Here is a 22,256-nt window from a genome sequence, read left to right on the forward strand (position 1 = left end):
GCTGCTACTGTCATCTGAACAGAAAGGATAGGCCGTGGTAGGGCGGGGCTGGGATACAGGCGTAGCGCGGCGTTTTTGAAATGCTGGCTCTGCTTTACCCAGGGTGGGAATGGCGGGGGGTCGGGGGTGCTTTGAGGGGTGGGAAGGGGTCTTGTTATGGCAGCAAGTGGGTGAAGAGGTTGTACAGCAGGAGGTCGTTTGGGGGGGCAGATTACAGGTAGTGCCGGTTTCGCAATTCCATGTGGAGTCGGGGTGGGCGATAGGAGGATGGGGGGGGGCAGTAGGCTCTAACACAGCAGCGGGGGGAATGGGGATTGCGCAAGAACCCGTAGTAGGGGGAGGGGGGGATGCAGGGAGAGGGGGAACATCAGCAGGGATTGCGCAAGATGCAGCTGGGTGGGGGGAGAGCGGGTGTGCTGGCGCCTGCCAGGGTGCCAGAGCCATGTGCGGTGGGGGAAGGGGGGAGGGAGATTCCATTCTATGGGCGATAGCCTGAGGCGGTGCCGCGGATAGCTGCGTTCCGCCAGTGGCGAGAGGGGCAGACGCTGGCGGGGGGCGTGACGCTTGTTCCGTGTCCCACAGGGTGTGCATGGAGCTGTGCGGGACCGGTCCCGTGTTGTACCATGCTTGCTCCGTGGGTGTGGGGGGGGCAGCGCCGCGTGGAGCAGGGCCGCGGCAGGGAGCTGGGATGCGGCAGGAAACTGGGACGCGGGGGGGTGGGGGGGGTTGGAGGCACCGCGGGCCGGTGCGAGAGGGGGAAGAGTGGTGTCGTGCGGGGAGGGTTGCGGGATGCCAGGGGCACAGGGAGACGGGGCTGGGGGGGGTTCAGAGTCATCCACGCCGGGGAGGGGGGATGAGTCTGGGGTGGGTACCGCGTGCGCTGCCTGGGGGGTGACAGCGGAACCGAGGGGGCGAGCGGGGGGGGCCGGGTACGGGGGGACCGCCGGGAGCAGGGGATCGGGGAAGGGAAGTGGGGGGGCCGGCGCCCCAGCCGGGCCAGGGCCGGGGCAGCTGGCGGGGTCCGCGCTCTGGCTGGCCATTACCAGAGGCGGAGAGGGGGAGTGGGAGGGGGGAAGGGCAGAGAAGGGGTTTGGCTGAGGGGGGGTTTTCGCACGACACATTTTAACCAGTAAATGAAATAAAGGAATGAATTTGGAAACTGACAGGTTTCCCGAGGCTTGAGAGGAATACAGTTTGTTCCCCACTCTGTCCCAGAACGAATCAGAAAGAACAGAATCGATGGTAGCTTCAGGGAAATTTAGAGATAGCCAATTACTGAAAGATTTGAGATTTTTCTTAGAAAGAACACCTTTACAGAATTTAAAGTCAGATTTTAAGAGAAGAGTCAGAAGAAAGGGGTATAGGTCTCTCTCAGATTGGGAAAGGCTGGGTTTAGTTTGCCTTTGTCCCATCTTAGTTCCTCCCTCAGCAGAAAAAGAGAAAAAACCAAAAAAAAACTTAAAATGCGTGCAAGACGAGAGCAGAGCCCCAAGTTTAAACTTACAAATCCCGTTTCTGGTGGGGCTGGCTCCTGGAAAGGTCTGCTGGGGGGATGGTCTGGCAGTTCGATCCTCAGGGACTTTGTCTTCGGTGGGAGATGAGGGACTCGAACTGTCCCCGTCCGAAAGGCCTGCTAAAACGTAGGTCTATCTTCAGAGGAGCAGCATACGAACGGCTGGTTCTGTCTTGGTTATCAAGACGCAGCTCGGGCCAGGTCCGGGTTGTCCAGGATCCAAGGCTGTTCGGGCACCAGTTATTACAGCTGGTGATGGGGTCCGTGGCTGCGACCCAGGAAGATATGACCGGTCTGGGGAAATGGTCCCGAAAGGAATCGCCTGCCCGAAGTCTGGTATCTTCCTCTCAGCTGCTGGCAGAGGAGCCCTTGCAGAAGCTATCAGCTCTTTAGTGATTATCAGCTCGTGATTTCAGCTCAGCTCTGCAGGGCTGCCTCTAGGCCAAACCAGACCGGAGAGAGAGACGAGAAGACCCGTATGGCTGGTTCCGCACGAAGGTAGCTTTATTGGTGGTTCCCTCAGCGAAGGGAAGGCCAGTGACGAGCTCTCCTCCACAGAGGCGAACTTGTCTTCTTTTATAGGCATACAGGGGATCAGCAAGGGGACCAATGGTTTACAGAGGGTCTGGGATAGACCAATGGGTTACAGAAAGATCTGCATAGGGTCTCCCAAAGGATTGTGGGTCTACTTTTCCTCACCATGACTCAAAAGTCCTTTCCTTTCTAGGGAGTCCTGCTGGGCGATTGCAAAATCTCTTATCTCAGCAGACATCCCTCCAGGGCAGTGGCTGGGCATATCCCACACCGCCTTTCTGTGCGGTTTAAATATGTAAATTGTGAGAAGCGTAATTGGTCTTAAAGACTGTCCATCAACTCAGGGTCAACCCAATACAACTTCCTCCGGAACGGGTATTTTAGAGACACAAAGGGACTCAGGTGGGCTTTTGGAATAGCTGCTGTGGAGACAGAGGGCATTAAGCAATTGAACACTTTGCCTGGGCTATCAGAGAACCCATCTGCAGTCGGCCTTCTGAAGGTGGAAGAACAACGAGTACCAATTGCTACCTCGACAGTGCATCGCCGACAGTACCGGACAACTCGAGATGCTGTGATTCCCATCCACAAGATGATCCATGAGCTGGAGAGCCACGGGGTGGTCAGCAAGACCCACTCACCCTTCAACAGCCCCATTTGGCCTGTGCGCAAATTGGAAGGAGAATGGAGATTGACTGTGGACTATTGTGCCTTGAATGAAGTGACTCCACCATTGAGCGCTGCTGTGCCGGACATGTTGGAGCTCCAGTACGAGTTGGAGTCCAAAGCAGCGAAGTGGTACGCCACTATTGACATTGCTAATCCATTTTTCTCCATTCCTTTGGCAGCAGAGTGCAGGCCTCAGTTTGCTTTCACCTGGAGGGGTGTGCAGTATACCTGGAACCGACTGCCCCAGGGGTGGAAGCATAGCCCCACCATCTGCCATGGACTGATCCAGACTGCACTGGAAAAGGGTGAGGCCCCAGAACATTTGCAGTACATTGATGACATCATTGTGTGGGGGAACACTGCAGCAGAAGTGTTTGAGAAAGGAGAGAAAGTTATCCGGATTCTCCTGCAAGCTGGTTTCGCCATCAAGAAGAGCAAAGTCAAGGGACCTGCTCAAGAGATCCAGTTCCTGGGAGTAAAGTGGCAAGATGGACGGCGTCAGATTCCCACTGAGGTCATCAATAAGATCACAGCAATGTCTCCACCAACCAACAAGAAGGAAACACCAGCTTTCCTAGGTGCCATAGGCTTTTGGAGGATGCATATTCCTGAGTACAGCCAGATTGTGAGTCCTCTCTACCTGGTTACCCGCAAGAAGAACGATTTCCATTGGGGCCCCGAACAGCAACAAGCTTTTGCCCAAATCAAGCAGGAAATCGCTCATGCCATAGCCCTTGGCCCAGTTAGGACAGGACCCGAAGTGAAGAACGTGCTCTACTCTGCAGCCGGGAGCCACGGTCTGTCCTGGAGCCTTTGGCAGAAGGTGCCTGGTGAGACTCGAGGTCGACCACTGGGGTTTTGGAGCCGAAGCTACAGAGGGTCTGAAGCCAACTACACCCCAACAGAGAAGGAAATCTTGGCAGCCTATGAAGGAGTCCAAGCTGCCTCAGAGGTAGTCAGCACAGAGGCACAACTCCTCCTGGCACCCCGACTACCAGTGCTGGGATGGATGTTCAAAGCAGAGGTTCCCTCTACCCACCATGCCACCAATGCCACATGGAGCAAATGGATTGCTCTCATCACACAGCGCGCCCGAATCGGAAAACTGAATCGCCCTGGGATTTTGGAAATAATTACCAACTGGCCTGAAGGTGAAAACTTTGGTCTCGTTGATGAAGAACACCAAAACAACAAGCAGGTAGATCAGGCTGCAAAGATAGAAGTGTCACAGGTAGACTTGGACTGGAAACACAAGGGAGAGTTGTTCCTAGCTCGATGGGCCCATGATGCCTCAGGCCATCAGGGCAGAGATGCCACCTATAAGTGGGCATGAGACCGAGGGGTGGATCTAACCATGGACAGTATCTCCCAGGTGATCCATGACTGTGAGACATGCGCTGCAATCAAGCAGGCCAAGCGGGTGAAGCCCCTGTGGTATGGTGGGCGAATGGTGGGCGATGGTCCAAATACAAGTATGGGGAGGCCTGGCAGATTGATTACATCACACTGCCTCAAACCCGCCAAGGCAAGTGCTATGTGCTCACAATGGTAGAAGGCACCACAGGATGGCTGGAGACCTACCCTGTGCCTCATGCTACTGCCCGGAACACCATCCTGGGCCTGGAAAAGCAAGTCCTTTAGAGGCATGGCACCCCTGAGAGAATCGAGTCTGACAGTGGGACTCATTTTAAGAATAGCCTTATTAACACCTGGGCTAGAGAACATGGCATTGAGTGGGTGTACCACATCCCTTACCATGCACCAGCTGCAGGCAAAGTGGAACGATGTAATGGGTTGTTGAAAACCACTTTGAAGGCACTGGGTGGGGGAACTTTCAAAAATTGGGAACAGAATCTAGCAAAGGCCACCTGGTTAGTTAACACCCGAGGTTCCACCAATAGAGCTGGGCCAGCCCAATCTGAATCCCTGCATACCACAGATGGAGATAAGGTCCCAGCAGTGCATCTCAGAGGTCTGTTAGGAAAACCTGTGTGGATCAATTCTGCCTCAAGTACAGACAAACCCATCCGTGGGGTTGTCTTTGCTCAGGGACCTGGTTGCACATGGTGGGTAATGCAGAAAGATGGCACAACACGTTGTGTACCACAGGGAGATCTGATTGTTGTGTGAAAACCACCTGTAGTGTGAAATGCCTGTGTACCCCTGCTTGCTGATTGTCACTGTCACTGTTCATATATAGCTGTATATATATATTTCCATATGTATTAATGTGTGTGTAGAATTAGAATATCTTAGTTTGGGCATTGAGCCAACAATATGGGATAAGGGGTGGAATGTCTTGGGGTGACTTTATGATGATCCCATATCGCTGCCTATGCCCAGAAATTAATTATTGGCCTTTCTATGCCTCTGAACTGAGCCTGAGAGGGGGAAGAAAAAAGTGAGTTTGAAGCCCAATCGCTGCCCTGTCGCTGCAGGTGCCAAAACCCCAGGGAGACTCCTTGGAAATGGGAGTAGAGAGGAGCCCTTCAAAGGGAAACGTGTGCAAAAACGCTCCCAATGGCCGAGCGGGTTTGCTGTGGCTGCGGGAGGAAGAGATGCTCCGGGACTCCGCCTCGGCCCCGGAGCGGAGCGGCCCGTGCTGCCCCGGGGCGCGCGGGGCTCGGCCGTGGGGCGCGCGGGGGGCACCGGACACACGGGCACCGGACACACGGACACGCGGACAAACGCTCCCAGCGCTTCAGCGGCAGCGGCAGCAGCGGCAGCAGCACAAGAGCAGCACAAGAGCAGCGAGTCCACGAACCCTCTGCGTCCCTTCTCCTGCTCCTCCTCTCCCTCTCCCAGGGTCTTGCACCCTCTCCCGCTCTCCCTTTCGTTCCCCAACCCCCCCTCCCGCGGCCTCCCTCTCCCCACGCCCGGCCGGGCCATGCCCCCGGCCCGCCCCCGGCCCCGGGCGGGGCTGCCCCCTCCCCGCCCCCGGGCGTCCCGCCGCGGTCCCGCCTCCGCCCGGCTCTCGCCGTCCTGGCTGTGGCGCTGCTGGGCGGGCATCAGTGCCTGGCTCCTGGGCACCATCGCCAGCCCCTGGCTCCGGCTGGCCCGACCCCGACCCCGACCCCGACCCCGACCCCGACCCCGGCCTCGGCTCCTCCCGGGGCCCGCCGGGGACACAGGCGGCGCGGCCGCTCCCGCCGCCTCCGCAGCGTCTTCCCCGCTCCGAACTCCGCCGCTCTTGAGCGCGGCCGCCGGCCCCGAGCCGCCGGTGTCCGCTTCAAAAGAGGCAACATGTGGGGATGGCCGGCCCGGGGCGGTTGAGCGGCGCTCGGGGGCCGTTCCTGGCCCCGGGCCGAGCGCTGACGGCCGCGTCTCGCCGGCACGGAAGGCGCAGCAGGGCCTGAAGGAGCGCTACCGGCTGGGTTCGCTGCTGGGGCGCGGCGGCTTCGGCAGCGTCTTGGCGGCGACGCGGCTCTCGGACGGCGCCCCGGTGAGTGGCGGGGCCGGCGGCGGGCGCGGGAGGCGGGGGGCAAAGGAGGAGGAGAAGGAGCATGGGGCTCGGCACGGCGGGCGGCGAGCTCAGCCCGCTGCTCCCCTTGCCTTGCAGGTGGCCATCAAACGGGTGCCACGGAACCGCATCCACCATTGGGGCCAGCTGGTGAGTGAGCGAGGGGCAGCGGGAGAAGCCGGGGCGCGACGGGCGGGGATGAGCCGAGGCCCGGCAGGGTGGAAGCCGCCAGAACGCCTCGAGGGAGAGCGGCCGTGGGGCCAGCGGAGCGCGCAGAGCGTCCCCGGCTGGCTGAGGGCTTGCCGAGCCCCGGCACGGCATCGGCCCCGCTGACGGCATCGTGCTCCTCCCACAGCCCGACGGCACCCGAGCACCGCTGGAGATCGTGCTGCTGGACAAGGTGTCCGCTGGCTTCCCTGGCATCGTCCAGCTCCACGAGTGGCTGGAGCTCCCCAACAACGTGGTGATGGTGCTGGAGCACCCGGAGCGATCTCAGGACCTCCTTCACTTCATTTGGGCACGGGGCTTCCTGTGCGAGGAGGTGGCGCGGCACCTGTTCCGCCAGGTGCTGGAGGCCGTGCGGCACTGCACCAGCTGCGGGGTCCTGCACCGGGACATCAAACCAGAGAACATCCTGGTTGACCTGGCCACCGGGCAGGCCAAACTCATTGACTTTGGCTGTGGCACCTACCTGCAAGCCGCAGCTTACACCAGCTTTGCAGGTGAGCCCACACAGGGGGAGGCTCCTGGTAGTGGCATCTCACAGCCCAACATCTCACGGCCCAACATCTCACAGCCCAAGCTGGCTGTGGCAGGGGGGATTCTCCCTTTTGCTGCCAGTCATGGCAGCCGGAGTCTTCAGCCTTGCTGCTTTTGAGCGGCACTGGCTGAGGGGCCATCTTCCAGCCCTGCTGGCAGCCTTTGCCAGCCACTCTGCCCAGGACTGGCGCTGGGGCTGGGGCAGCCAGCGCCACAGAAACACCCGTGGGTGGGGGTAGCAGAGAGGGGGGGCCAGAACCTGTGCTCCAGCCCGTTTGGTGTGCAGGCGAATCAGGGCTCGGACTGCTCTGCTGCCCGTGCTTGCCTTGACTTAAGAATGGTTTCTGGGGCAGTGCAGGCAGGGAGGATGAAAGCGTGGTTTTTCCCCAGCACCAAGTGGGTTTTTCCTTTGCATGGAATGCTCGGGCTTGCCAGGGCTTCCGCTGCCCTCTTGGGACACCAGCGGCTTCTTTTCCAACCCCCAGTTTGTACACAAGTCCCAGGTGCTGGCGAGAGGGCAGCGGGTCACGCCGCGTGCCGCTGGTGCGGCCCCCGCATGCCCGGGGATGCTGGGGCGAGGCTCTGGGAGCAGGCAGCGTCCCCCTGAAGAACTCCATCTCTATTCCATAGGAACACCGTCCTACAGCCCCCCGGAATGGACGCACCTGGGCTGGTACCACGGCGAGGCAGCGACCGTCTGGTCCCTGGGCATCGTGCTGCACCAGATGGTCTGCGGGGAGCACCCTTTCAGGAGGGGCTGGAACAGCACCTGGGGCCGGCTCTCGCTCCCACGACGGCTCTCTCCAGGTGGATCCTCGTCTCTGCAGCACGGGGGCAATAGCAGTGCTGGGAGACAGCAGCGGGCTCAGGAGCATCCCACACTGGCAGCTGCTGAGGAGGTGGCAATGTCTTGCTCTCCTCCAAAAGAAAGAATTGATGGCAAAGTTTAGGCACAGCCCTGAGCACACGCAGCACGGCCTGGCCATGGCAAGAGTGGGGCAAAGCGGACAGGAGCCTTCTGCAACTGACTGGTGCTTTCTGCTTTCTCTCCACAGAGTGCCAGGATCTCATCCGACGGTGTTTATCCATGCTCTCCTCGGAAAGGCCCTCATTAGAAGACCTGTCCTGTGATCCTTGGATGCAGGATATTCACGTGCCATAGGAGAAGGGAGAGAGCCACACGCACGCTTTGAGCCAGGGAGCCGGTGAGTTCCAGCTGCACACGTGCCTTGGCAAGAAGCAGCAAAGAAAGTCAGAGTTTTTGTCCTGCCTGAATCGCTGCTCAGGGCTCCTCAGCTGGGCACGCGCAGCCCTGCTGCTGGAGCTGAGCTGCTCTTCCCAGCACTGGTGGCCCCCATGCCAGCTGCTTTTGCTTGTCCTGCTTCAGCGACAGCCGGGGCCCTGGGCAGAGCACTGACAGCCTGCTCCAGCCCCAGGGAAGAAGGAGGCCCTGGAGAAGCTGTGCCAGGTGCGGCTGCTGCTGCTGGAGACATGGAGGGTGACATCAAGGATGACAAGCTCTTCCTCCACCTGGCAAGATGAAGATGATGGACTTCAATTGTGGCACCTTCTCCAAAGCCAGGCTCCACAGCGAATTTGCAGATGAGTTCACACGCAGGGGGATGCTCCCAGATTTGGGCATTGCACAGCCTGGCCGGGAAGCAAAGGTTCCCCCCTTTGCTGGGGCGGATGCAACCAACTCTTCAGTTGGCTGCCAAGCTGCTTTTTGGCAGGGCTGGGGGGATAGGCTGGGCTGGTTTTGAACTGGGAGTCTGCTCCTGGCCCTGCCAACAGCCCCCAGCACCCACCGTGGCCCGCGCTTGGGCTGGGGCTGGGGCAGCCAGCACGACACAAACAAAGCCCCATGGTGGGAGCAGAGGTTGGACACCAGAAGCTGTGCATGGGCTGCTTTGCTCTGCAGGCAAGGAAGGGCTTGGGCTGCTCCACTGCCCTTGTTGGCTTTGGGCTCAGCATGACTTTTGGGGGCAGTGCAGGGGGAAGGGAGAAAGCGTGGGCTGCCCTGGCCCGTGGGTGGGTTTTTCCCTTGCATGGCGGGCTTGGGCCTTCCTCAAGGCCCCAGCAGAGAGAAGATTTTTTACCTTTTTCCTTGTTTCCCCTTTTTGTCTGTAATCTCTTTTCATTGATTTATGGTTTGTTTTTCCAAAGGAAGCGTTCTAGGTGGTGTCTGGTCTGGATGGGGAAGTGCTTGGGAGCAGCTGCGGCGTGGGTGGGACGTGCCCTTGGAGAAGGCTGAGGACAGCGTTTGGGAGCAGCTTTTCTTCTGGCGGCGGGAGGCGTGAGGTGGGTGCCCGTCCTCTTGGCACGGCTGGGATAAGGGCTTTTGGGAGACGGCAGCGAGCGCAGCAGCATCCCGCTCTGGGCAGCTGCTGAGGAGGTGGCTGTGCCACAGCCGGCTGCAGGCTGGGCACGTGTCCTGCCCTCCTGCTCTCCTGCCAGAGGCAGCAATGCTGGGCAGCTTTGGGCAGTGCTCTGAGCATGGCCAGCACGGCCTGGGCACCGCGGGCGGCTGGGACAAGGGGGACGGGAGCCTTCAGCTGACGGGCGCTTTCTGCTCTCTCTCCTTGCAGCCGGGCTCTGTGGATGCTGAGGCTGCTCTGGGCTCCGCCAGGGCTCTGCTGCAGCTCAGCCCTGGGACCACAAGAAGCCAAAGAAGAAACGCCGTGACCTGCAGCAGAGACGTGCTTGAGCAGCTCGGCAGTGCAGCTCAAGTTTGCAGAGCGTGCACCTCCAGGGGAAAATATGACACCCCCCAATAACAAACTTGTTCAGTAACTTCTGAAATGAAATCAGTCTGGGAAGACCCCCAATGACATTTTTGAGCTTGCTCAAGCTGAAGCTCAGCCCTTCTCTGAACAGTTCTCTCCCTCACCTGCCTTTTGCTCCACAAGTGCTCCCTCTTTCCCCCAGGGAGTTCCCAGCTCACCACAGTCCCCATTGCACTGTAGCGTTCCTTGATGCCCCTGGCCACGAGGAAGAGTGAGCCCCAGGTTTAGGGACTCATGTTGTCACTGGCTGAAGAACAGCAATGTCTCAGAGGTCTGGTGAGATTTGAGTGTCATTCAGAGCTGCTCTCCAGGCCTCAGCTCTGCTCACTGCTGGCTTCCCACTCCCTTTTCCTCGTTCTTCACAGAGCAGGATGAGCTCTGTGAATGCCCTTGACCCTCGCCACTCTTCCCAGCCCAGCCACCCAGCCCAGTTAGGCTTAAGATGGAGCTTCTTTGTCTCCTCTGGCACCCCAGTGCAGTCCCCTCTGCAGGGAGCATCAGCCCCAGAGCGCAGCACACAGCAGTGCAGGCCGCACCCGGAGCAGCTCCCTGCAGCCATGGCCTGGCTCTTTGTGGCAACTAAATGCTCCCTGTGTGCAGCTGTCCCTGGAGGATGGTCCCAGGGCAGAGCCCAGCCGGGCTCCAACTGCATCCCCTGGAGCCTGGGGCAGACAGTGCTCGCAGAGCTGAGGTTCATGGTGAGCATCCAGAGCTGTGGCTCGCACTCGGTGTTTGCAAGCGTTGTGATCTCATCTCCTGTGACCTGTGGGGAAAACGAGCTGTGCAGCCAGGCCAGCGCTGCCCCTCTGGGCAGGGACGAGGCTGAAGGCCTTTCCTGTTGCCGAGGAGGCGGCATTAAGCCTTAGCGGGGCCTGGCAGCTGTGGAGCCGGATCTCGCCCGCTGTCCGGGACTCGCTGCCCACCAACCGCCCCCACCCGCCGCGCTCCGTTCTGCAGGGACAGAAGGCTCTGGCTGTGTGAGGGTTTCCATCACGTCTGTCTACCCGTGGCTCTGGAACGCACACGGAGAGGGAAAGTGTCAGTCACGGTGCTGGCACACTCCTTCCTTTCCATACAGGACACGTCCCTGCGCACCCCGTGTGCGGATCTATTCAAAGGAGAGGCGTGGACAGAGATTTCCCACAGAGCTCTGACTCTGGCGGAACTCACCTTGTCAGCCAGCAGCCAGGGGATTTGTTTCCCAGCTCTGTGTCAGTCAGTGCCCAAGATCTGAAGGGAGCAGCATTTAGAAGCAGTTCCCAGATTTCTAGGCAGGCAGTGGAGCTGACAAGCATCCGCGTAACTCGCCGTGTTCATCGGGAGGGGCTGCTGCTTCTTTGGGAATACGGCACAACGGAGACACGAGACTTGGAAAAATCCCAGCTCTCTGTGGATTTGTGCAGAAGGGGGAGCAGCAGAAACACTTTGTGTCTGCTTGTGGGGACACAAGGTCCAAGGAGCGGGGCTGGCAGAGGGTGACCTGGGCTGCTGGCAGCTCAAGTCCCGTGTGTTGCGTCTGCCTGAGGGAAAGTTCACGGGCCTTCCAGGGCTGTGCTTTGCATTGGTAGCTGGACAGGTGCTGATAACAGAGCGGTGTTCTGGCTGCTGCCCAGCAGCGCTGTCCCTCTGCCATTCCTTCCCCCATCATCAGAGGGGATGGGAGTGGGCAGGATCCTGGCAGGGGACACAGCCAGGGCAGCTGACCCAAATCAGCCAAGGGGATGTTCCAACCATATGACTCCAGATCGGATGTATAAAGCAAAGGGAGAGAGGAGGAAGGGCACCTTTTCCCCCAGAAGCTGAAGTTTCCCTGAGTGTTCCAGTTCCAAACTGTTGACCCTTTTTGGAGGCATAAGGTTCTCACCCCGTAGTCTTCCAGTCACCCTCGAGTTGTAGAATTTTAGGGCAGTCAAATTAATCAAGTTCTCATTTTCTAGATCTTGCTGTGCCATTTTCTTGATATCCATGTGAGAGGGGACACAGTGATGGATGGGTTTGCATGGGAGCTGCAGAGCCCCGGAATGGAGAGCCTGAGTGTCCCAGCAGGATTTGCAGGAGTGTGGAGGGCAGCTGGAAAGAAGATCGTGGGCAATATTCTCCTGCCTCCATCTTCCAAGGAAGCTTTGATTCGATCCCTGTCTGCACTGTGCCACGGGGCCTCCAGAGGCCCAGGGAGGTGTCTGGGTGGCCCCAGAAGGCACTTGCAGGACCCTGGGGCACCAGGGAAGGGGCAGGAGCATCCCTGTGGTGCTGGGAGAGACACCCAGAGGGGGCCACCCCTGGGGCCCGGGCAACAGCTGCATTCAGGCAGCCAAATTCATGCAGCGTCTGCCCGGGCACTGCCAAGGACCAGTCCAGTGAGCTCCAGTCCTATTTCACCTCTTTGTATTTCTTTGTATTTATTTCTTTGTATTTGTCCTTATTATTATTATCTTTGTTGACCCTCAAAATGCCATTAGAAATCATTTTCCCTCCAAATAAATACTGACTTATTTTAGTGTGCTGCTTTGGACAAATTTGGAGGAAAATATCCTCTGACAGAGGCAGGTTACAACCAGCCCTCTCCCACCAGGTCTGGGAAAAAATATTTTCCTCTGAGGAAAGTGAAAGAGAAAAAGAACCTATTTATTTAACAAACAGACAGGAAAAGGATAATAATGCTGAATACTAAAACCTCTCGCTGTGGAGAGAAACCTGGGAAGATTTCAGAGTCCTTCTGTAGGTGTGCTCTCTCTCCTCCTCCTTGGAGCTGGGTTGGTGTCCTCCAGGGCCTTGGTGGAAAATTCTCCCGGTGTGTTCTGATGTTGAAAGAGTCCAGAAGAGAAGAAGGGAAAAAGCCCAAGTCCCAGGAAAACAAACTTCAACTCTCCGTCTCCCTCCGGAGAAAAGGAGCCGAAAGCGTGCTGCAAAGCAAGCAGGGCGCTCCCTCCGCTCTTCTCGCTGCCGCAGCAGAACGCAGAGGAGTGTGTGTCGGTGTCCTTGAACAACCGCTTTGAAAAGTTCGCTCGGGTTTTCCTCTCTCCCCCGTCGGGCTCAGTTTAAAGGCACAGAAAGGCACAGGATTGATTTCTGGGCAGAGAGCAGCCATAGGGGATACACATCATAAAGTCACCCCCAGACAGGAATGTACGGAGCTGGAGAGCTCTACAGTCCTGTGTCTTTAGTTACAAGGGTATGGAAGTGTCGATGGGTCCTTTGGTAATCGCACAGTTCTGGATCGGTTCCTGCCGTGTGGAGCCATTTTTATACAGAAGTCAGTGTATTCACACAGCACAGATTGTTGTGTTTTCCTGTGTATCAATTTCTGTGTAAACCTGCATCCCATTGTACAGTTTTATCGATGTATGAATTTCTGTGTAAAGCTGCGTGGCCTTGTAGAGTTTGGTTCAGGCTCTGTGGGTGTTGAGAGAGTGCGATGGATGTTTGGCTTTCTCTCCAGACGTGTATCTGTACAGGCACCACCGTGTGACCCGTCAGACATTTAACTGTGTGAACAGAAAGGGATCTTTGTATCTTTCCATATGGTCAGCAGAGATGGAACAATCTGCAGGAAGCTCGTAACAGAATGTTGGGGTTTTAGGCGTTCTCCTTGGGGTTTTTTTCTGTTAAAGGAGTTTTCCCCATAGATGTTGCCACGGGGACAAATTACTGGATGCTTAAGAAAAACAAAAGACCTGGCCATAGGGGTGGGGTGCATCTTGCTACTCTTTTTTTCACCTGGGTGTGTGGGCAGTCAGTCCCCAATGTTTTGGATGACGGAGAGAGAGGCTGCTCCTTCAGCTGCCTTCCTTCTACCGGAGAGACCCCGGGATTCCCAAGCCTGCCTTCCCTGCCCCGCTGGGAGCCAGGCTGCGGCCGCCCTGCCCCTGCCATTGCTTTGAGCCTTCGCTACTCTCTAGCCCCGCTCGCCCTGCCTGCCCAGACCTCCGCAGGTTCCCACCACAGCTCCAGAATTTTGATACATCTTGTCTGCCACCTGGGATTTGTGCTCATCCCTGCCACTCCAGCCTGCTGGTCCTGAGGGTCCGGCCGGACACCGGGATCGGCTGCCCAGGGGTTTGTGAAGCCTTTTTTCCATCCCTTCCCGGGATCCCAGGGCACCGGTGCCGCGTGCTCCCCGAGCTCGCTCCGGAGCGCCCCCTGCAGCCGCGGGGGAACCATCGCACCTGCCCTGCTCACTGGGAGCCGCCAGCGCCCCTGCCGGCTGCGAGCGGAACTGCACCCGAGGGGAAAGGGCCTGACAGCCGAGAAGGCTGGCACTGGGTTTGGGATTGTTTGCTGTTACTGCCATAGTTATTGCTGCTTGTTTGACTGGTTATACACATAAAGATATATATTAGTAAAGAACAGTTATTCCTATTTCCCATATCTTTGCCTGAAAGCTCCTTAATTTCCAAATTATAATAATTCAGAGGGAAGGGGGTTGCAATTTTTTTTCTTCCATTTCAGGAGAGACTCCTGCCTTCCTTGGCAGACACCTGTCTTTCAAACCAAGACACTGGGAGCAACTGGGACCACAGTGGGGGCAAGTACAATCATACAGGGAGTGACTGGGTTCATACTGGAAGTGACTGGAGCCACACTGGACTCTTACTGAGAGTGAAATGAACCATACTGGGTGTGACTGGGAGCCACTGGGACCATGCTGCAGGCAACTGGGATCTTATTGGGAGCAACTGGGACCATACTGAAAACACAGTGGGAGTGACTCTAAGCGACTGGGATGATGCTGGGAGTGATCATGCCGGGATCATACTGGGGGTGACTGGGAACCACCGCTGAGGCGGCGGCGGAGCTCGGAGGCGGCCCCAGCGCAGGTGGGAGCCGCGCTCGGTTCTGCCGGGGCTCGGGGCTGGCTGTGGGCGGAGGGGGCGGCAGGGGGCTGTGGCGGGTTCGTTGTGCCGTGTGGGCGCCGTGTTCGCCCTGGCGTGAGGGCGCTGCGGGAGCGGCTGCCCGCGGTCTCCTTCCCGCTGATGCCTCGGCAGGAGCCGGTGCCAGAGCAGCGCTGGCTCGTCCTGGTTGCTGTGCCAGGACTGTTTCTTGGAAGGTTCAGACTTCCCAATCCACCCTCCAATATGCACACACCCGTTTTGTTTGTTTTAGTAAAACAAAACAATATTAATAACTCCATTGAGTCTTTGTTCTTCTTCTCTAAGTTCAGGAATTTAACACGGCCTTGGCTGAGCAGCAGTTCATGGCAATCAGTACCATTTTCTGGAAGTGATAGTTTCTTTCATTCCTTCCTACCTACAGCTCCCTGGCCCTATCTAACGCAGATTCACGGGCTTTGTTTGTTTAAGTCACATTCACCTTATTCCTTTCCCCCCCTCTCACTGCCGGAGCCCCTCCCCTGCTTGCGCTCGCAGGTGCCACCAAATGCGTGTCCCGGGATCGCATCTCCCCGCCCGCAGCCTCCAGCGCCCACCCTGTCCCGGGCTGGGTCTGGGCTGGCGGCAGCGAGCCCGACAGAAACCAACGCCCGCGGGGCCACCTGTGCCGGGGCTCAGAGCCATGCAAGGGACGCTTTGGTTTGCAGGGGCGGAAGGGCCTGGGCTCCTCCCCTGCCCCGTTTGACATGGTTTAGGATTCAATGTTTTGGCCGATGTGAGAGGGGAAAAAGGCGTGGTTTTTCTCCGCACTGGGCAGGTTTTTGTCCCTCGCATTTGGGCCTTCCCCGGGCCCCCTCTGACCTCTGGCAGAACCAGTGGCATTTCCCACCCCACGTGGTTTGTAAACAAGAGTCGGCTGCAGTCGAGAAGGCTCCAGGCGCCTCCTTCCAGGCTGACTCTGCCGATGCTGAGGCTGTTCTGGGCTCTGCCGGGGCTCTGTTGGGGCTCAGCTCTGGGCAAGGCTGGGCCCGCTCTCCCCTCGCATTGCTCCGGGCAGCTGAGTCACGGGGGGACAAGGAAGGGACACGTCAAGGGATTTGAAGTTTAACAGAGTTTTTATTCAAAAAACTGCCATAACTACCAGGCTGCCCGAACCACCATAACTAACTAGCAGTGCTAACTACCATAACTATCCACTTGTTCTAACTACTGTAACGAAAAGCTGTCCCCAGGTGCTTCAGGTCCTCCGCTGCTCCCTCAATTGCTTTGCTGCGGTGATCAGAGGGCTCAGGCTGGAGAGAGGCTTGGCTGATGATAAAAATGGGTGCTGCCCAAAGGATGAAAAAGAAAGAAATGAACTGTTACTTTCCCAAGTCAAGTTCCTCACAGGCTCTGTTGCACCAGGACAAAGGGGAATGGTTTGAAACTCAGGAGAGGGAAGCAGGCTCAGATTAGATGTGAGGCAGAATTTTTTTATCAGAAGAGTGGGGAAACACTGGCAGAGGGTGCCCAGAGATGTGGGAGGTGCCTCCTCCCTGGAAACATCCAGGCTCAGGTCAGGCAGGGCTCTGAGCCACCTGATCTGCTTGAAGATGTCCCTGCTCCTTGCGGGGCACCTGGTCCAGATGACCTGCAAAGGACCCTGCCAAGCCAAACCAGGCGAGGATTCTGCTGGCTTTGCATGTGCAAAGCAGCGAGACCGGAGACTATTGGAGGGGGGCCCCACGAGAAAACCCCTCCCTCGCGCTGCTCTTTCCCCTGCAGCCGCTTCGCATCCACCTGCAGCAGCTCCTGGGCAGACCAGCGCCGCTCCTCGTCCGGCTCCAGGCTGCACTCCAGGAAGTCCCGCAGCAGAGCCGACAGGCGCCTGGGCTCCTGCAGCTGCGGGGTCCCGTTCTGCCGGATCAGACAGCGAGCCTGCGCGAAAAGCAAACACTTCTGAAAAAGCTCTGCCAGCTTCCTTCACACCCACGAGTGCTCACAGCGACCCCAGTTTCTCAGCCCCAGTCTCTGGGGACAGTTTCCTCCCTGGCAGAGATGCTGCTCAGAGCTCATTTTTCTATGCCAACCAAAAAAGCCAAACACTGCTGCAGCCACAGCCATTCCTACATCCAGATGATCTTGCCTTGAGAGCCAATGTCATTGGCTGACTTTGTTAGTTGGAACCTCCATCAGAAATAGCCCATTTTGCTTCTCCAAATACGGACACCAGCTTTACAGGCCATTTGCAAGAGTCTGCTTGTGTTATTTCCAAGGATTCTTACATCAAATGCATCCCTGCAGTGCCACTGACACTCAAGTAAATGATGTTCCATCCCAGAAACTGCCAGGCAAGAAACCTGAGGTTTGGGTTGCTGAAAGCTCAGGCTTGGTGACATGGAGAAAGTAGCTTGGGCTAGGAAAGAAATATGTTAGACTATGGGGATGTTAAACAATCATCTTCATGTTTTAGACAAGTTTCCCAGTGAGAAGAGTCAGGGGGAGTTCATCTCGCAGAACCTCTTCCAGAAACTCCTTCAGAAAACTTGTTGGGTTTGGGTGTGGGTTTTGGGGTTGGTCTGGGGTTTTCTGCAAGAGAAGATTAGAGCTGATGCTCTGGCTTCATGTTTTCAGGTCATCCTCACAGACAGAAGAGCTGCAACACCTTAAAACCTACAGCAAATTCTGGAGACTGCAGAATATTGGTCTGTGCTCAGGCTCCAATCCTCTGGGAATTCCCTTCCCGAAGGGCAGAGCCCTCCGGCTGCTCCTCCCAGGGCGGGGTCCCTCTGTGCTCACAGGCCCCTGCAAACTCTGGGAAATTTGCCTCTTACCATGGCCGCCGTGTGCTCGAAGTAAGGAGGTTCTCCTTCCACCATCTCGATGGTCACAATGCCCAAGGACCAGATGTCCACCTTGGGGCCATAAGGAGAACTGGTCACAACCTCTGGGGCCATCCAGTGAGCAGTGCCCACCATGGAGCTGCGCTGCTCCTGCTCAGGGCTCAGCTGAGCGCAGAGGCCAAAATCAGCTGAGGACAGAAACAAACACTGTCAAAGGCAGCTGGAATGAGGAAACCAAGCACAAAGATTGCCCACACTCAGTCTGAGAATGCAGTGCTGAATCCAGCTGGAAGAGTCCTCAGGGCTGTAGCCAAGGCAAGATGGAAGTGGACCCTTAAAGGAACCCTCAGCTTTCATGCAGTGGCTTTTAGTGATTCCCTTGAAGCTTCAGATTCCAACTCCCGCCCCTCTGCAAGGGCCATACCCAGAGCAAAGCCACTGCTGACACCCTGCTCCTCTCCTGAGCTCTCTGCATGGGGCAGCCGCTCTCAGCTGCCAGCAGGGGCTGGGCACCGCCACCAGCAGCACTTGTGGGGCTCTGGCCGTCACTGGGAAGCAGCCCCACACCCGCAGCCCGGGAGCGCCGTGCCTGACCACGAACACCCACCCAGCTTGACAGAGCCGTCCGTTGCCAGAAGGATGTTGGAGCTCTTCAGATCTCTGTGGATCACCCGGTTCGAGTGGAGGAAATCCAGGCCCTGCAGACACTGAGAGAGAACAAGAAACACGAGGGTGGAGATTGATGGCTGAAATACACAATCACACAAGAAAGGACAGTTTAGAATTCTGCCAGCAGCAGCTTTGCTGTGACAGGCCAGGAGTGCAGTGCAGACAAGCTCCAGGCAAATGGTTCAAGGCAAAGCTGAGAACAGCAAATCAAATCAAAAAAGACAGAGAGTCCCACAACAGCAGGAAAGAGCAGAGTGGAAGTGCAGTGACACTGGCAGGCTGTTCACTTCAGAGGCTCTTTCTTCTCCAGCTCATAAAAACAACACAGAAACAAAGCTCTGAGCATGGAGCCACTCCTGTTCTCAGGCCCTGCTTGGAAGGAGCATTGTGTCCAAGCCATGGGAAGCACGAGCAGGATCCCTCACCTCCCGACTGACAGCTGCCATCTCTCCTTCAGCCATGCGTGTCTGTCTGACAACGTCCTGCAAAGTTCCTCCATCCATGTATTCCATCACCAGCCAGAGATCTTCATCAACAAGGAAGCTGGAAGAGGCAAACAATGGCATGGAGATGAACGTGCACTGCTCAATTCCCCGATGGAAAAGCCTCGAGTGGAGTTTTGTTTCCAGGTCACTTGTAAATGAGGACAGAATCCAATGCAGAGACATTCCTGCCAGGCTGCACAGTCCTTGGGATCTGCACAGTCTAAAGGAGAAGGAGACGCCTGTGAGAAAGGAGAGGCCTTAGATGGCAAGCAAGTGAAAAATGCAGTTTAGCAACAGCCCAGATCAATGTGGAACCACAACACTTGCCCCCAGCTGGTTCAGCATCTGAACTCAGCAGTTCCACTGTTCCCTCCAGAACAAGGCAACACAACTTCCAGAGTTTTCCAGGGCAGGAGGCCGTGCAGCACTTAGGACAAAAGTGGTCAAATGTGTGGAAAACCTTGCAGAAAGTCCCTTCAGAAACAGGCAAGGCCATTGCAAAATGGGCACCTGAGGCGTTTCTGGAAACAAGAACCTGGTCTTCCTGGCATCTGCAGCAATGGAAAAGAGTTGGGAAGGAGAAGCCAAGGGAAATAATTTCTGACAGGGTTTATCAGCTCTTGTCATTAGACCCAGGAAATGGGGTCAGCTTGAAGGAAAACCAAACCAAAGCAACAAAAGCACACGGAGGGAGTGAACTGACAGGCTGTTGTTTTGGGAAGCTACGGCCGGGTGAGGCTTTTTCAAAACAGGCTACAGACTGCGGATGCCAGGAGAGATTAAGGCAGGGCCCGTGCACGGGATAAGAGCTGAAGCACTCACCTGTCCAAAGAGCTGACAATGTTGGGGTTCTTCTTGTCCTTCAGGACCAGGATCTCATTCACAGCTCGTTCCCCGTTCTGCCCTCTGAGACTCATTTTCTTTATGGCCACCTGAAAGGACATTGCAGCCCTTGAACTGGAGGAGTCTGGGGCAGGAGGCCGCAGCAAACATGGAGCGAGTCTTTGTGGAGTGACGGAGCCGGGCTGTGCCAAACTGCCTTGGGATGGGACACCCGGGCTCAGCAAGTGACATTCCCACAGCCCATTTCTCTGCTTGCTGCGGGGCTGCTTACAGGACACAGGACCAGAGACATTTGGCCTTGGAAGCTCTGCAGAAATGGTCCCTCAGCTCTCAGCCTCAAAGCTCTCACAACATTCTCTGCACCTGCAGTCTTCTCAAACAGCCTTAGTTTACCACCACTCTCATTATCATTCAAACACATTTTGCAAGCAGCAAGTAATTCTGGTTCTGCGACAACAGAGCAAAACAGCCGGGAACCCTTTAGCAATCCTGTGGGATTTGGTCATGATTTCAAATGCAACTGCTCTCTTTGGGATTGCACAACAGAGCAAACACGCACAAACGTTGCTCAGATGATCCCTGTCACGGGCTGTCACTCACACCAGACCCAAACACAGCTGCAGGGTTTAGGGGAGAGCTTTGCTCTGCACATCCATCTTCTCATTCCTCTCCCTCTCTCTGGGAACAGCTGCAGTAGGACTAAAACCCCAAACTGATGCCAAGCAGGATCGCTCCTTAATTAGGTCTTGAGGTATCCTTTGAAGATGAAGCACAGGATGGAAAAACTGCTAAACGGTGTTCCTGTCCGAGGCTGGGATGAAGATAAATTAGGCCTCAGCCTCCACCAGCTAATGCACTGATGTTTTCAGATATGAAGACCAAGCCAGCGTGTCCTGCTCTGACAGACACCGCTGCCCTCCTTGCATTCCTTTGGGCACTTCAGAAGGCTCAAGTCTGTCCCAGCTGTGCTCTGCAGGCTGACACTGCTGTGCCTTCAGAGGAACAGCCTGTGCAGGAAAGCTCTGCTGGCCCCCCAAAGCTGCAGCCACAGCTCCCAGCAGAGGGGAAAGCCCTCGAGAGCTGCCCGACACGCTGGGCGTGGTGACACTGACCTCTCCTCCAGTGGCCCTGTCGAGTCCTTTATAAACGGTTCCAAAAGCCCTGGAGACAGAACAGCAGAGAAGAAAGAAGCAGCGCTTTAGGCCCTGGGAGTGAAAGCCAGCCCAGACAGGAGATCTCTGCTGCCTGCAGCCTTTACAAAACACCTGGGTGCATCGACCCTTCAAACAGCAGCGCAGCAGCCACCAGCCCTGTGCCACGCAAGGTGTGCGAGAGGAAACTGAGACCCAACACGAAGGAAAAGGGCTGGAGCGAATCCCAAATGTCCACGCTGAATTACTTTAGTCCAAAACCTAGGGTGGGAGCGGGTGTCTAAAGAACTGGAAAAGAATGTATTTCATCCTTTTCCATCTCCTGCCTACGAGCTGCAGGATTCACAAGGGCCCTGCCATCAGGCAGCTGATGCATTTTCCCCTCGAGTGCAGCAGCTCTGTGCCTGTTACTGAATGTACGGGGTTTACTACCTGTGCTGAAAAGAGCGCTTATTAGTTCATCTCTGGTTTCTGTTTCTAAACCGTTATGTAGATAATCCTGACCGGTGGATATTTTTGGAAACAAAATACTTGAAAGGAATCTTCTTGAGAACTGTTTTCTGACAGTCACCAGATGGTGAGCTGCTCTTTCAGGCAATCAAATTCCAGGGACAGAAGATCTTCCAGGTCCTGCTCCTTGCTGCAGGCAGGACACTGCCAGCCTCAGGGGCTTTTGACGGTGCCTTCTGACCACAGTTACCAATTCTGATCAGCACTGAGAGACAGCAGCATCGTGCCCCAGCGTCTGAAGCTGTTTGCAGCTTGCCTGGCTTCTCACTTGATCTTGCACCAGCAAATACCTGGCCCCTGCTTGTGCAGAAGTAACTGCCGTGCACTTACCCTTGGCCGATCTGCTCCAGTTCCAGGTATTTCTCGGCAGGCTCCCCCACGCTCACGGTGCTCCCTGAAAGAAACCACATGGAAGACGCTCCCTCCCACACGGAGACCCCGCCTTGCAGCAGGGCCAAAATGCAGCCCCACTCCCTGGGGCCGGGAGCCCCTTGGTCTCAGCTGGGCAAGGACAATAAATGACTCTGTGACATTCAGCTGCAGAGCAAGCCTGGGTGCAGCTGATGCTGAGACACACACGCAGCACCCTGCTCTGGCACACAGCAGCAGAGCAGACGTACTCAGCTGCATCAGGCACCACTCCTCTCTGCCCTCTGGCTGCAGGGCTGTGCTGCTGTCAGAATGTTCAGCCCAGGATCCCGCAGCACAGGGAGCTTCAGTGTCCTCTTCCCAAGCAGAGGGAGGTTCCCCATCCTCTTCCCAAAATGCAACGGGTTCCTGGTCTTCTTTCCAAGCCACAGGATGTTTGCCATCCTCTTCCCATGCCGGGAGAATTGCAGCCTCCTCTTCCCAAATCACAGGATGTCCTCTGTCCTCGTCCCATGCTGGGAGATGTCCGTCGTCCTTGTCCCATGCTGCTGGAGCCTCGCTGTCCTCGTCCCACACCGGGTGATGTCCACCATCCTCGCCCCACACCACAGGAGCCTCACTGTTGTATTCCCAACCCGTGGGATGTTTGCCCTCATCTCCCGGGACAGAGGGAGGTTCACCATCATCCCCCAGAATGGGGGGAAGTTCACTGCTGTCTTCCTCCTCTTTGGCCTCCTCTTTGGAAGCAGAGGGAGCCAGAGGAGGAGCTGATGCTGCTTTTGTGCCCTGTGGACAGATGGTAGCGTGAGGGATGGGAAGTTCTATCTCAGTTATCGCCTTATTTATCCTCAGCTACA

The sequence above is a fragment of the Coloeus monedula genome (assembly GCF_965178545.1).
Source record: "Coloeus monedula genome assembly, chromosome: 33".
Taxonomy (NCBI): Eukaryota; Metazoa; Chordata; class Aves; order Passeriformes; family Corvidae; genus Coloeus; species Coloeus monedula.